Raw genomic sequence first — 14,114 nt, 5'->3', positions numbered from 1 at the left:
GCTGTGATGAGATCATTACGTCATAATAACGGTGAAAGACGTCGAGCGCAGTATGAATCTCTCATTTTTCAATTTCAATTTTCAATTTGAAGTAGGCCTACTTTTATTGACATATTTGTGTTTACATACAATATTGCCAAAGCATTAATACACAAAACAGATAATGACAAGACAAATAATAATAATAATAATAATAATAAACAGTAACAAATCACAATACAAATATAATTAAAATAAGGTGCCAGGTTAAGAATGAAACAAAACTATAACTTCTCTCTCTCTCTTTCTCTCTCTCTTTCTCACTCACACACACTCTTCTCTCTCTCTCTGATTCAATCATATTTTTTTTGCATTAATTAAAATTATTTTTATAGAAACATGGACTTAAGAGCTTTCAATTTAAAGCGTAAATGTGTGCATGTTTAGAGTTAGTTTAGAAGGTTGGGTTATTGAGTGTATTTGTTTCAAAATGTACATTTATGTCTACAACTTTTAAAATTCAGGATTTTGCATGAAAAAAGGAGTTAGCTGTCTCAGAAAAACATGTATTTTACTTTAACATGATAAGTTGTTAACATATTTGTTTAGAAATAGAGTGCCCTTCCGTGTCCCATTTAATCTCTCACTTTCTCAAAAGCTTAATTTCCGTGACTTTGGTAAATATTTCCTTCCCTTCACCATAAATGCCAATTTATTTGCCATGCCAACAGATACAGGCTTAACGAACTTTACTGGCTCATGTGTATTATATACAGTACTACCGCTTTAAGTTCACCGAAAGACAAAAGTAACAACTCTGAATGAGGTTATGCTTAATACAGTAATACACTAGAAAGGTGATTTTGTTTTTAAACTTCAACGCAGGGCTATGATTCAACACAAGACTTTAACCTATTGTAGAAGACTTTCACCTACTGTTGCACTTGTTTACATGGTAGTGTTACAATAAAGTGATTTGATTTGATTGATAGGTTAGAGAAATAGAATATGCTTCAATGCCAGTAAGAAGTGACTGACATCTTACGTCTCATAACATTCATAAAGCTGTGCATTTTCATTGCAAAAAAAGGCAGCATAAATAGACATTGGCCAGCTTGTAAAAGGCAAAACTAGGATTTCTGAGGGTCTGACGATGACAGACATGGGCAACTCTGAGCGTATTACTTGATGTGCCAACAGAACACAAGAAAGTCACCTGTCAAGCAACTGTCATTTGTGAGTGCTAGGATTGTTGTATTTACATGAAAATGTCAGTGTGAATATTGTTACATTGGATTTACCTTTTCAAAGTTTATGAAGCAGAACATAAGGGCATTTGTTGTCATATAAACAGCTACCAGTGGGCCTTTGCTACATTGATTTATTCTGTAAGCAGTGTTACACTTTTTAAGCTGGTGCAGGATTAATATGATCAAATATTGAAAGAAGTAACTCTCTAACTTGCCTTAACAGTTTTGATAATTTAGATACTCTCCTGTTGTCTATACATTGGTCTGTCTTCTGTTGTTGGGGCATATTGTCCACATGGACAATAATGTTGTCCACAGTCCAGTTGGCAAATCACAGTTGACTGAGTTTGAGCTGACTCAAATCCAAGTGGTTGTGGATTATTTCAGCCCAATCATCGCTTGTGCAATAGTCTAATACTAGTTTAGTATTGTGTCCTAAACTAACTAAAGAACCCTTTTGCCTAGGCAAACAAAGCTTGCATTTATACTAAGCATGGCAATGTTTTAAATGTGCACTCAGTACTTTTCATCATAAAAATAGTTATACTCTGAAAAACCTGTAAATGTACCTGTAAAATCATGACTACTCACATTAGATGAAGACTCCAGTCATATCAGTAAGCCTATAATAGCTGTTGTGTTCTATATGGAGAGGGTTTCCTCATGGGGACTGCCATGTTTAGATCACATGACCAATTGAATACTACTCACTTAATCTTATGGCACTTTTCCACTGCACGTTACAGTTGGATTATACGTGGTATAACTTGGGTGGGATTATAGGTTGATCGTCATAGTTGTGCAGCCTCTACTGCCATGCCAGCTTAAATGCAACAAACAATACTGGAGTGGTGGTGGTGTAGTGGTCTAAGCATATAACTGGTAATCTGGTAATCAGAAGGACCCTGGTTCGAGCCCCACAGCCACCACCATTGTGTCCTTGAGCAAGGCACTTAAGTGTTGGCACTCCAGGTTGCTCCAGGGGGATTGTCCCTGTAATAAGGGCTCTGTAAGTTGCTTTGGATAAAAAGCGCCTGCCAAATGCATAAATGTAATAAATGTAAATGTAATGTAATACTTTCCATAAACAGTAACGCGACCGCTAGCTGTTAGCTACTAGCTCATTGTGCTGCATAAAGCAGGTGTTGCATGGTGATTTTACACAAGTGTAATGGTTAAATTGGCCTGGTTGTTTTAGAAGCAAGCTTTCCAGTAACTGGTCAACTAAATAAAGTGAAGCTTTAAATTAGAATATGGAGTTAACGTAACAAAATGTACCATCCTCCATCTTGGACTCCAACAAAGCCGTGGCCGAGTTCAGGGCACTCTCCCTCCCATTGCTCGTCTATTGCCATAGATAGCGTCCATTTGGTCGAACCATTCCACTTTCTTCTGTTTGAACCACTCCGGCTGTTGTGGTCCTTGATGGTTCTTTAGTCACTTAAGTTTTTGTAACTTTTTTCCCTACACTGTTGGTAGGTCCGGTGTAGCCGTGTGTGGCCAAAAGCTGAGAAACTTCCTGAAAGACTTTTTCGTTTCACGTTGTTTTGTTCATCGCTAACGAGAGGAACGTCTGCACCTCGTTTATTCACCATGGTGTGGTTTTGCGCACAGCCATTTCTTTTTACAATATGAAAGTCGCGTGAACAAATGATACTGATATCTCTGTTGCTAACTTTAAAACTAGCGGGTTGATGTCCCGTGTTGCAAATCCAGTGACGCTGGTTGTGACAATTCTTTCTGGTCAATCAGTGATCTGCAGGGTTTTGACGTCACATTTAGTATCGGCTCGGCTCGCTTGGAACCTCGACCGAGGTGGTACTAAAAAAAAAAAAGTACCAGGTACTATCCACAGTTGAAAACACCCCAAAAAGCAAGCAGAATCAAGTCGAACTGTACCTTACATTGGACAATCCCCATTAGTAACTGCCCTGTTATTGGACACTTTCACTCCTGGATTAAGTTGATCATGGCTGACTGTGAATAGGACATTTCTACAATGGAATCTGTAACTGAAATTTATAGAGCTGTTCAGGTTGTAGTCCAAAAACCCGAAAGAGAATTCACCATGAGTTCCCTAAGGATTTCGCTAGGGTTTTTTATAATGGGGCTTTTCAATTTATGAGTAAAATAAGGTCTATGGTAAACATTAGTTGATGATTGTGGCAGGGCAGGGCCGGGTCGTGATCCTACACACCCGGTCCCGTATTTGGCTAATCAAGCCTCCGAGAGGGATAAAGGTCGACTGCAGTGGTGCCAAAACCCGGGACCAGGTGTGTAGGATCACGACCCGGCCCCGGCCCGCCCTCCACCCTGCCACAATGATATATGGACGTTTTGTTCTATAAAATAAATTGCACACTTTTGTACCTCAAACGTGAATTTTGAAGCAGTATTGAATTGAATACTTAAAGAAATCACACAGTGGCTTCAAAATTTACATTTGAGGTACGAAAGTGTGTGAGTTTTTTGTAGAATAAAAACATAAATAATGTCACATCCAAACCATGCCCACAATTAGTATTAACCAATCATAAACTATCTTCGACTTGGCTTAGTTCTCCACATCAAGAATTTCAGGGATATACACAAACGCAACAAATATAGCCAAATTAATACCTTTTGAAGAACAAAATGATCAGTGTATTTTTCGTCATCATTTTCAGGCAAACTAAAAATAAAATTATATTATATATAATTATATTAATTATAAATTAGCCTTTACACAAATTTAGTCCCTTGGGATTAAAGCGTCTGCTAAATGACTAAATGTATATGTAAATTTACTGTTACCCATTTACTCCGGAGTCTTCAGCATTGACTTCAAGACAGGGCCATAGAAAGGTAATCTGGGCCCCCTGGCTGTATAGGCCCTGACACATCAAGCCGACGGTCGGCTTGTCAAGTCAAATGGGAACACACAGAACGCTCTTCTCATTTCTTCGCATTTCTCATTCCAAAACACAAATATTTTCAAACTACATGGCTGTCTGGAACGAGGCAAGTGAAGACGAATTAATCGACATGATTCATGAGATGGTAAGCAAGCGCTGCTTTGTATATGTTTTGTATACCAGCAGTCACTATCTCTTCCGGTTTCCCGTTTTGAGTAACAAATAAAGACTACCGCCACCTAATGGTACGGAAAGTTAGATTCTCTCAAAAAATACAGTTTGTTGTGGGGCCCCCTGGACCTTTGGGCCCCTAGAATTGTTACCACCTTTCACCCCACTAGCTATGGCCCTGCTTAAAGACAATAATGCTCCTCTTCTGTTTTCTCCTTTGATTTTATCAGGATATTGGTGATGAGTTAGGATTTTATGGTTCATTGAGTGTACTCTAGTATAGCTCTACAGCAGTAGTTCAGAGGGAAGATTAGACAGCAGGAAGTTTGTCATTGTTCTCTGTCTGGAGGATCAGTAGCTCCCAGCCGACAATGTTGTTGATAAAGCCACACAGAGGGTACAGCCATAAACTCAGCAGTTTAGAGCCGATCGGAACAGTAGTATAAAGGGCTGTGACCTGTCTGAGTGCAGCCATCAGAGTAGTCAAAAAAGTTGCTCTGTTACAGTGAATGCACAACAAGTATTTCCAGTCTCGCTGGTTTACTTCTATTGAGAGTATGGCTGTTGATTTAACTGATCATTTAGTGTGATTTAATTATATAAAAAAATTAACTCAATTAATCTTGCCTCCTGACCAGTACATCAATTCTGTAATATTCCTATGTTTTTATTTCTTATTACTGAAGAAAATTGCATAAAGGGGTGTGTGTGTGTGTGTGTGTGTGTGTGTGTGTATATATATATATATATATATATATATATATATATAATCATAAACTTTTATTATCTTCCCTGAGGTCCACTTATAATGTCAGTAATTTTATTTATTTTTACACCAAAACAGTCATAATTTAATAATATATTATAATTTTTCTCCCTGTCTCTGGCCCTTTGTCTGAAATGCTCAGTTTTAAGCCATCTGGCCTTTTAAGACTTCAATGTAAACGCCCACTGATTGGCTAACTTCATGCAGCCCCTAAAAAAAAGCTAGATTTTAAACTCAATTGGAAGAAAATTATCAACAAGCTCCACAACATTATAAAACAAATTTTCAGGGTTAACAGTGCTAATATATATATATATATATATATATATATATATATATATATATATATGTGTATGTGTGTGTGTGTGGTTTGGCATGTGAGCCAAAACCACACACACTCATCCATTTTAAACTCAGTGCTATTTTATATATATATATATATATATATATATATATATATATTTATTAGCACTGAGTTTAAAATGGATGGGCGTGTGTGTGGTTTTGGCTCACATGCGGCTTTTTCTTGGGTGATGTCGGAGTAAATGGTTAATCATGTATCAACTGTATCAAGTATTACTGTAACAGCATTTTAATGATATTAATTAAAGAGCATTATTAATGCACCATTATTAATGGTGGCATTATTGACAAATATTACCAGTATACGGCACTCACGCCGAGCGATGCCTGCCTTTTGCATCACTCTTAATGTGACACACAACGATGACCTAAAAAAAAGTGCCTATTTTTACCATCGCAGTAGTAATTGACTGCAAAAAGAAAATGTTCCGAGAAAGGAGAAACGCGGGGGGCTTCTTTATCAGCGGCTCGTTTTCTCTGCTTGCCATCTATACACAATGCAAGTTGACTCAAATACAGGCAGAGCGTGTCCATCTACAGAGCCATTCAGGAACATTAGCAGAGGTTGTATGCTTCGGTACCTCTTGCCAGAGTGCAGGAGGGTGAAGAGTTTGTGTGAGGGGTGTGTGGGGTCATCCACAATGCTGGTTGCTTTGCGGATGCAGCGTTTTATGTAAATGTCTTTGATGGAGGGAAGAGAGACCCCGACGATCTTCTCAGCTGTTCTCACTATATCCTCTGCAGGGCTTTGCTGTCCGAAACGGTGCAAGTCCCAAACCAGGCAGTGCTACAGCTGCTCAGGATGCTCTCAATTGTCCCTCTATTATTGCAATGCACTAGTAAAGCACACTAGTGTGATATAGAAAAGAATGTTTTCATATTTTATTTAATATTGCCAAAATGATCCACAAATAATGCATTTTTACACTCAAAAACAGAGGTGCTTAAGCTCAGTTCAGTGAGGCCTACGATCAGTAAGTTCCAAAAAGAAATACAAAACCTATGCTAGTTGAAAGAAAACAAGTTGGCAAAAATATCTAATGGTATATTTGGTGATAATATAGCATAATGAGATATTTATAAAAAAAAATGTAAAGGCCAGTCATTTTTGACCAGGAACACCAAATTAGGTAAAAAAAGTAAATGTACATTTGTTTTAAAGGAGTTTTAGAAACTCGTATTGGAAAACAAGCCAAAACGACAACTAATTCAAAAACCAAGAATTTTGTTGCAATGTAAAATGGGTGAGGACTTCCCTCTTTCACCTTTTTGTTCACTTCGATCCATCTTTAACTAACAAAAAAACGTTGCGAGTACATTGCGAGCTACCACGTTTTTATCTAGCTGCATTAAGTGCGCGCCAGATTGTGCATCAGACGGGAGGCATTTTTAATCTCTCCCTCTTCGATCGGGTCACTTCATGCGACTCATATGCCTAGTTCAGACTGCCTCTAAAAATCTAATTTTTTGCATATCCAGATTGTATCCAGATTAGTTTTTGATAGTCTAGATAGCAAAAAACACATGAAATCAGATTTTTCAGAATCTGATTCAAACCACATCGGGAGGTGGTTTCAAATGCGATTGAAATCTGATTTTTTTCAGATGCTCAATTCAGATTTCAAATGGCCTTTTGCGTCACTCTTAACATGACACACAACAATGACATAAAAAATTGGTGACTGCAGCACGGAACATCACAATATTTACCAGTCTCCTCCATCACTGAGTTTTTCTTTTGCGACGGTGGAGTTCTGCACCACGACTGGACAGGACGCTTATTTGGAGAGCGAGATGATGCATCCATTTTTCCCTGCAAGCTGCTTTGACGTGCAAGTTTTGCTTAAGCAGAATTGTAGCTCTGGCTCTGCTTTAGTTCACAACAAAAGTGCTTCTGTATTTACTTATTTTGTATAATTCCCTAATACTTTACAATCTACATCACCTTAAGCTGTTTGGAAAGGTTTGAGTGCATCAGGACTGTGAGCTGTGTTTTCTTTCTTCAATTAGGCACGAGGCAAGCTGTGGTCGGTGCTCCTCTTGCACACCAGTTTAATGTGATCTTATGTTAAGTTAAATGAGATCAAATGACTATTTGACAACTTTCTATTTTTATAATTTTTTTTTTTTTTCAGCTCTAATTTGGTACTTGTAACATCACAAGTTCTATTCTGGAGCCTGGCTTAAATGAATGCTCTTTTTCTATTCAGTGCTGAAACTTACAGTATGTATTTATAGTACAATGAACTCTTAAATGTCAAAAGCTCAAGGACATTTTCATTCCTCATGTCATGACCCCTTTAAAGTAACATGCATGTGTTTAATGAGTGACAGGACAGCGAGTATGTCTCAAGAAACCTTACAAGCAGCCCAGCAAAAGAATTAAAGCCAGGACATGTTGCTTGATGAAGCACATCAAAATTCAGGGATCTCGAGATGCGATTTTCATAGTTTCATCTACTTTTAACTAAGTGTTTATGATACTGAAAACCAGTGAAATGCTCCAAAAGAGTAATTCTGATACATATTTACATTAACCGACAAAATAATAAAACATACAGATGGAACGTACTGTAAGAATATATCATGTGAAAAAAAAGAACAGCTTGACTAACTCTGTTGCCAAATGGATTGCTGACTGTAGTCTTCAATGATGTTCAGATATATGGGAATAAAGCAAACAATAAATTGATATTTAGTTTGTAAAATATTTTGTTCACCCCAAATAAGAGAAGAAATGCAACCTTTGACCCTGATTGCCTATGCCTTGTATTAGTTAAATGTGGTTTATTTAAATGAATGCAACCAAAATAGATAAAAGTATTTTTCTGTATTGTGTTCATACTTAAGCTTTATAAATGCTTAGCAAGAGGTAACGGGCCAAACCACAACCAAATAAGGCAATGGTATTCCCATGTAAAGCTCAATGGCTGGTGTATGGCTGAACTGTCATACTGCATAACCACACACACACACACACACACACACACTACTGTATAGTATCTGAATACAGAAATAAAAGGATTCGTTAAAATTATTAAATTCATGAAATATTTTCCAAAAACTTTTTTTCTGTAAGATTGTGTAAAAGCAGGTCAGACCATTGTTTTTTCATAACTCACTCTCACTTAATTATGTTTCCTATTAATCAGATTAACTGAAGAGAGTCAAAATAATCAGAATATTGTAGAAAATAAAGAGTGGATTGTAAAAAATGAGCGAGTTTGTACTTAAATTTGAACAGAAATGGACTATTTGAGAAAGTGCTGATAAAAGCCATAAAAGTGTGTTACAGGTTAGTTATTTCCCATTTGTGAAAGTTAAGTACACTGATATGGGTATTTTAAAAATTAATGTTGCACGCATCGAATTGCACATACCACGTGTTCACTTGTAGGTTAATACAACTGTACTAGTACAGTTACAAATACATAGACAAAAGACAAGGCCGATTATTGGATAGTTGATGTTTTTTTGTAAGATGACATTTTAATTTGTGCCTACTGGTAGCAGTGTTTCTCTCTTACCATCAAGTTAAGAGTAAAGCAGGCACCCAACTAGGAGACTCCAAACAACTTGATTTTGGCCAAATGTGTCACATTGACTCACACATGTAGACTGTTTTGCTGAGATCTCGCTCTCTTCAGTCGGAGTCAGTTGCTGATACAACATTTTGGAATAGTAATAAACATACCAACTAACATCAGTAGCACCTGAGCATAAACAATTGCAATATAGTTTTTTTTTAGGCTGTTTTCAGACCTGTAGCTTGTTTGATTTGTTTTGAAATAGGGGCTAAAATAGTTATAATGTTGCATTTTCTTCATGGTTCAATTTGCTTTCACAATATTTTAAAACGGACCAAAACTGTAACATTTCCGTTGTGGATTTTATCTATCATTAGTTTCTCATGGTCACTAAGCTCTTTCTCCCTCCAGCACCACAAACAAACATACACTTGAGCACACACATTCACAGAAAGAGTGAAGCCACCTTTTTACCTGTGTCTATTATGAAAGAGAGAAGCGATCGTGAAGTTCGACCTATTTAAGACACTTACCGTAATTTCCGGACTATTGAGCGCACCTGAATATAAGCCGCACCCACTGATTTTTAAATAAAATATTATTTTGAACATAAATAAGCTGCACCTGTCTATAAGCCGCAGGTGCCTACCGGTACATTGAAACAAATGAACTTTACTCAGGCTTTAACGAAACACGGTGTGGCAGCGGGGGCGTGGTCAAGCGCCCGTCCGGGAGAGAAAAGCGGTAAGGGCGCTTACACCTGAGCTAAATTATGTCTAATTTTTTCACATCTGGATTTGGGTATCCTCTGCCATTCCTCCTTGCAGATCCTCTTCAGTTCTGTCAGGTTGGATGGTAAACGTTGGTGGACAGCCATTTTCAGGTCTCTCCAGAGATGCTCAATTGGGTTTAAGTCAGGGCTCTGGCTCAAGAACAGTCACGGAGTTGTTGTGAAGCCACTCCTTCGTTATTTTAGCGGTGTGCTTAGGGTCATTGTCTTGTTGGAAGGTGAACCTTCGGCCCAGTCTGAGGTCCAGAGCACTCTGGAGAAGGTTTTCGTCCAGGATATCCCTGTAATTGGCCGCATTCATCTTTCCCTCGATTGCAACCAGTCGTCCTGTCCCTGCAGCTGAAAAAACACCCCCACAGCATGATGCTGCCACCACCATTCTTCACTGTTGAGACTGTATTGGACAGGTGATGAGCAGTGCCTGGTTTTCTCCACACATACCGCTTAGAATTAAGGCCAAAAAGTTCTATCTTGGTCTCATCAGACCAGAGAATCTTATTTATCACCATCTTGGAGTCCTTCAGGTGTTTTTTATCAAACTCCATGCAGGCTTTCATGTGTCTTGCACTGAGGTGAGGCTTCCGTCGGGCCACCCTGCCATAAAGCCCCGACTGGTGGATGGCTGCAGTGATGGTTGACTTACTACAACTTTCTCCCATCTCCCGACTGCATCTCTGGAGCTCAGCCACAGTGATCTTTGGGTTCTTCTTTACCTCTCTCACCAAGGCTCTTCTCCCCCGATAGCTCAGTTTGGCCGGACGGCCAGCTCTAGGAAGGGTTCTGGTCATCCCAAACGTCTTCCATTTAAGGATTATGGAGGCCACTGTGCTCTTATGAACCTTAAGGGCAGCAGACATTTTTTTGTAACCTTGGCCAGATCTGTGCCTTGCCACAATTCTGTCTCTGAGCTCTTCAGGCAGTTCCTTTGACCTCATGATTCTCATTTGCTCTGACATGCACTGTGAGCTGTAAGGTCTTATATAGACAGGTGTGTGTGGCTTTCCCAATCAAGTCCAATCAGTATAATCAAACACAGCTGGACTCAATTGAAGGTGTAGAACCATCTCAAGGATGATCAGAAGAAATGGACAGCACCTGAGTTAAATATATGAGTGTCACAGCAAAGGGTCTGAATACTTAGGACCATGTGATATTTCAGTTTTTCTTTTTTAATAAATGTGCAAAAATGTCAACAATTCTGTGTTTTTCTGTCAATATGGGGTGCTGTGTGTACAATAATGAGGAAAAAAATGAACTTAAATGATTTTAGCAAATGGCTGCAATATAACAAAGAGTGAAAAATGTAAGGGGGTCTGAATACTTTCCGTACCCACTGTATAAGCGATGTCAAAAGTACCATATTTCAGTACAAATTCAATACAAATATAAAAAATTTAACCATTCCAGTCTTTTTTAATATCTGTAGTATAGACTCCATTTGGTACATGCACACTGTTTGTATGTGAGCACGTGTGTGCTCTGTGAAGTGTACTTGCGGTAATGCAGATGTATGCCTGAATGAGTCGAGCACATTTCAAAATTTGGTCAAAATGCAAACACAGTTGGTTTGTCATAAGTGAATGCATTGTAGGAAAAAACTTCACCCTTTGCACTGTTTGTTTACTGTGTTCTACATTATCTTGTTATGTGAGAAGCTGCTTCAAACGAGTCACGCTTTTAGTTAGCTGTCCAAATGATTCAGACTGAGTTGTGAACAGATTTGCTAACCTGTTTGACCAATTCATTATACCGAACCGACTCCCAACAGTGATTCATTTATGAATCGGGTACCTGTTTACTCAATTTGTATCTTTGTTTTCGAAGATATATTCTTATTACTGTTGTCTTGTTTTGAATAATTGCTTGACAAGATTAGTATTAGTCTGTATTCAAAATCGGTATGAAATGTGAAGTTTCACTGGTATTTTATCGACTACTGAAATCTTTATATTAAAAAATGTGGTTAATTAAATTTGGGCAGTTTTGATCAAGAACTGCTCAATACCTTTTTGTTCAGTTTTTTTTCCCTTTGGAAATGAGTGAATAATTGAAGCATCCACTTAAAATAGTTTCATAGACTTTCCTTCAGGTAACCCATTTTACAATGGTTCTCCTGGTTAGAATAGGACTTTTTAAAGCATTATTCTTTGCTTAAGCAGGCACCATTTATATACAGTAGAGTGCACAGCTTTTAAGATTTAATTACAGCCATTAACAGCTTCTCTGGTTCAATGGCACGACTTCCTACAAAGCATTCTTCCTCTTCATGAGCAAGGTATACTTTTAGCACTTTTAGCACACACACATTGTCTGTCTGTTTATCTGTCTATGCATGCAATATAAATGTAATATGAATTTTAATGAATCATTATCAAATTAATAGCAAAAAAATCATATAGTCTAAATATCAATATTGGCTGAGAAGCCCCCAAAGACTTTACATTAATGTGGTGAATATAAAGCATTGAATAGAGACAGAGTTGCTTTTGAAGTCATTGTATTGTATTTTTTTTTATTTTATTTCAAGTGTTTGTGTGTTTGTGTGTTTGTGTGTTTGTGTGTGTGTGTGTGTGTGTGTGTGTGTGATTATATACAATATATGTAGGCTACAGCCATGTCCAAAAGTATTGGCAGTGACATACATTTTGTGTTTCACAAGTTTGCTGCTTCAATTGTTGTGGTGTTGATTCACATTGTTTCTAGATTAATGTGCAGAGTGATCAGATGCATATTAAATAATAGCAAAAAGCTTCATTGATCAAATTAACTTTATCACAAAAACATTTTGGCCCTGGCACAAATGACCAGCTAACATAATTTCACTAATCATATCAGCAGCACATGGGAAAGTGTGAACGAGTACTAGTCAGGTGGAATCACTCTATCATTCTGATTGTATTATAGGAGTAGAGTGATTGCTAAAAAAGGAGGAAAGAATTGCTTCCAATCATTGTGTTCTTGTTAGCATTGGTTACCTCCAAAGAAAGACGTGCAGCCATCATCGTTTTGCATAAAAATGGCCTCACATGCAAGGAAATTGCTGCAAAGAATGTATTGCACCTGAAAGAACCAGTTACCGGATCATCAAGCACTTCAAGGAGAGAGGTTCAACTGCAGTGAAGAAGGCTTCGAGACGTCCCAGAGTGTCCAGCAAGCGCCAGGACCATCTCCTCTGGAGTCAGCTACGGAATCGTGTTGCCACCAGTGCAGATCTTGCTCTATATTGGCAGCAGGTGGATGTGAGTGCATCTGCACGCACAGTGAGGCGAAGAATTTTGGACAGTCCTGGTGTCAGGAAGGGCAGCAAAGAAGCCAATTCACTCCTAGAAAAACATCAAGGACCAACTGAAATTCTGCAGGAATTACAAGGATTGGACAGCAGAAGACTGGTGCAAAGTTATTTTCTCTGATGAATCCCCCTTCCGACTGTTTTGGACAGCTGGAAAATCGATTGTCCGGAGAAGAAAAGGTGAACTCTACCATGAGTCCTGTGACGTGCCAACAGTGAAGCATCCTGAGACATCCGTGTGTGGGGTTGCTTTTCATTCAAGGGAGTGGGCTCTCTCACAATTCTGCCCAAAAACACTGCTATGAATAAAGAATGTCATCGAAACCTCCTGCAAGAACAACTTCCCCCAACAATCCAGGTGCATTTTGGTGATGATCTGTGCATTTTCCATCATGATAGAGCACCATGTCACAAGGAGATCATTACATTGAAATTTTGGATCCGTGTCCAGGCAACTCCCCTGATCTTGATCCCATAGAGAATATGTGGTCAATCCACAAAAGGCGAGTGGACAAGCAGAAGACCACAAATTGGGATCAACTCCAAGCACTAATAAGGCAAGAATGGATCGCCATCTGTTAGGATTTGGCCCAGATGCTGATATCCAGCAAACCAGAGCAAACTGCAGAGGTTATGAATAACAAGGGTCAACATTGTAAATATTGACTCTTTGCATATATTGAATGTTTTTGCCAAAAAAAAAAGCCTTTAAAACTTATGTAATGCTTATCATTGTTTTCCATTATACCATGTGAAATATAATCTACAAATTCTGAAGCAGCAAACATTGCAAAACACAAAATTTATGTCACTGCCAATACTTTTAGCAATGGCTGTACATGTGTATGTGCGTGCATGTTTTGGTATTGCCTTTTGTGCTTTTTCATAATGCTTGAAGCCCTGAATGTCCTCTAACACCTCAGGGCAATGGCACACTGCCACCCTCCCGCTTCCCAGCACTCAGGCCATGTTTAGCTCCTGTTCTGTTTAAACCCAGTCACTCACCCTTTTCACTCGTGGAAAAACACATGCACGCTCTCAACAACAGCCCCTCACACACACCTATTCACAAACACTAAAAGCAG

At 38.4% G+C, this 14,114-nt stretch overlaps 1 protein-coding gene across 7 annotated transcripts in view; it reads left to right on the top strand.

Annotated features, from left to right (window-relative positions):
- LOC127657928 (sodium bicarbonate cotransporter 3-like) overlaps positions 1-14,114 on the top strand; it is a 64,973-nt gene that overhangs the window by 413 nt on the left and 50,446 nt on the right. The window lies entirely within an intron of this gene.

This window comes from Xyrauchen texanus, chromosome 17 (genome assembly GCF_025860055.1).
Source record: "Xyrauchen texanus isolate HMW12.3.18 chromosome 17, RBS_HiC_50CHRs, whole genome shotgun sequence".
NCBI lineage: Eukaryota > Metazoa > Chordata > Actinopteri > Cypriniformes > Catostomidae > Xyrauchen > Xyrauchen texanus.
This window is presented reverse-complemented; position numbering and strand designations above follow the sequence as displayed.